Genomic DNA, 2914 nt, shown 5'->3' on the forward strand with positions numbered 1-2914 from the left:
AAAATATTTCCCGAGCCTCCGGCTTCCTCAAAGAATTTCGTAATACCGAAATTAGGGTTTTTGCCCAACTTCGGGTTTTCCCGTCGTGCTTCAATCCCGTCGTGCTTGCTTCCCGTCCTGCTTAATTCCCGTCCTGCTTCCGACTTATAATATCTTCAGAATAATATTTTACTGATACGAAGATATTCCGAGAAAACTTCGCGATGAAGAAACGTCAATCTTCAAAAACGTCGAGCTTCTAAACCGTCGTGCTTCAAAAATGTGATTCTTCCAAAACTGCCGTCTAATCAATCTAAGACATTTCTAACAATGGTAGAGCAGCTTATCTCAACTCATGCTTCACTCACGATTCATTCTTCGACCTTCTCGTACTTCAAATTTCCCGATCGATCTGTATTGCCCGCGACTCAACCAGAAAGTTGATTCTCGACCAATCTTCTATTTTCTTCGATCCATGTTAAGTCTTAAGTGATCAAAACTTAACATTCCTTCAATTGCTTTGATTCCCAAAAGCTCGGCTCTGGATTCTGACTTTTGCTCTCTCGACCATTTTATCCCAAAGGGCGGGTTATCACATTCTCCCCCCCTTAATAGAATTCGTCCTCGAATTCTTAGTTGCGCAATTGCTTAGCTTCACGAAATGTTCCTCCTTGATGTGTAGTGATGATGTTCAGCTTTTGAATAACTTCGTCTTGCGGTCTTGGTCATAAGATATGGTTCTTTGCTGGCTCGCCTTTCTCTCGGTTTCTTTAGGTCTCCATGAACACTTTGGATTTTGAACTTGCTCCACCTTGATAACAACTCCTCCATAACTCCTAATTACATAACTTTGTCTTGATCACTAGATGTGCTTCTTTATCGGTTGGCCTTAGATATCTCCCCTTGATTTCTTCAGTCTTCTTCTAGATTTTCTGATTCTGAACTCGCTCCATCTTAATACATCTCCATGCATTTCCTCGGTCTTGAATCCTTTCATTTCTTCACTTCTTGATTTCTCATGCTTCACTTAATCTCAACTTGTCTTCATAACTCTTTACTTTGCTTGCCCATGTCCCTTTGTGTATACTGTCTAAAGTCGCCATAATCGTCTTCATATCTCTTCACTCTGCCTTTCACTGTCCCTTGAGTGTCCTTCCCAATGTCACCACAATCATCTTCATAAATCTTCACTTGAATGATCACTGCGTCTTCTTCTTAGTTTTTACTTTGCTGCCCAACTAATTTCCCATGATACGATCTTGCCAATCTGCGCCTCTGATTACTCCAACCATTTCCTCGATCTCTCATTTCCCAGATACTGATGAAGTCCTTTCCCAACGAAGTCTTGTTTCTTCCCATCTGTCCAGTCCATACCACAGCCCAGTTCTCTGAATCTGTCTCTCCTCTTTCGCTTCGGGTTTGGGTTTGGCCTCGAACTCCCTCCACTTTAAGGTTTTCATCCCTTAAAGTTCCGATCAACAAACATACTTACTCGCTGCAACTCAAAAGAACACCTCACATGCAAGTTAGTAGACAATTAATCAAATAATCTACTAACCTAGCAAATACTAACAATGCAACCTAACCGCAATTCTAACCAGCAACCTAACAGTTCTACCCAAGCAACCTAACAGTTCTACCCAAGCAACCTAACAGTTCTAGATTCCACTATCTCAATCCTAATTTCCTAAAACCACAAATCCTATCGCTGGACGTGACCGGTTTCCCTAATGCCTTTTGTGACTCTTTTGACTCGATAAATATTTAAAACCGATTAAATCATGAGTTCCGGAAGCATGGACGAAACCATGCTCTGATACCACCTCTGTAACACCCCCGAACCGTCCTAAGCATAGGTCGACCCACCGGCCAACAATCAAACAAGAACATGACCGACGGACGACCCACACCAAGGGTTGGAGATGAAAGGCCAACCGGCCAGCCAACAATCAAACAAGAACATGACTGACCGTCCAACCCAACACCATGGTCCGGAAGCGCTACGTGACGGGCTAGGGACAATCCGGTCAGAGTCACAAACTTTACTCCACGACCTAGACCAGTTCATCCACTAACTCGTCCCGCTGCGTCAAGGCATAAGGCTTTGCAACCCGTACCTAGAGTTAGCGTTTTCCGTTAGATCGAGGCCTAAGGCTTTTCAACCCGTACCTCGACCTAACGTTGTGTTAGACCGGACTAGTCAAATATCAGAGTACTCATGAAGCGCATATAAAACAATTACTTTATTGATTCAGAAATATCCATACATTGAATAATTCGAGACCGGGCCCGGCCTAATGCCAAATCGAGTCAACATAACACAATTCACAATACCGTTTACAAAAGGCATGAAAATCTACACCGGCGGTCCTAACGTCCAGCACCAAGCTATCCGATCATCCTTACCTAAAGCGACCTGCAAAAAGGACAACGGAGTTGGATGAGTAATCTAGTATTACTCAGTGAGCTGGCGGCCTCTACCCGCAACCTAGACTCTACCCAGACAACCCAAAATAACAATCAATCTAGCCCTAGCATGCAATAAAAGCTAAGGCTAAGCAAACCGTTACTAAGTTAGACTTGGCCTCCTGCCATGATCTAGCTTCAAGTAACGGGAACCTGCATTAAAACAAGTCAACAAGCAATCCCTAGTTAACCATATATACGCCTGAGTTCAATACTCATGTAGTGTTAGACACTTAGACTATACAAGTATCATTAATCGATCGACCAACAATCAAACAAGAACATGATCGGCCAACCAATGATACCGCATAGCTTTAATATCCACCACCCTTCACAAGCAATCACTCAAACACATACAGGCCAACGTCAGGCCTACACTAACAAAATACACATCAAGCCTAATCCGGTACCTAAACCAGACTTAGGACTTAATGTCAGAACCTGCAAGCAAATCAATCAACCACAAACA

This window comes from Brassica napus, unplaced genomic scaffold (genome assembly GCF_020379485.1).
Source record: "Brassica napus cultivar Da-Ae unplaced genomic scaffold, Da-Ae ScsIHWf_1633;HRSCAF=2249, whole genome shotgun sequence".
Lineage (NCBI taxonomy): Eukaryota > Viridiplantae > Streptophyta > Magnoliopsida > Brassicales > Brassicaceae > Brassica > Brassica napus.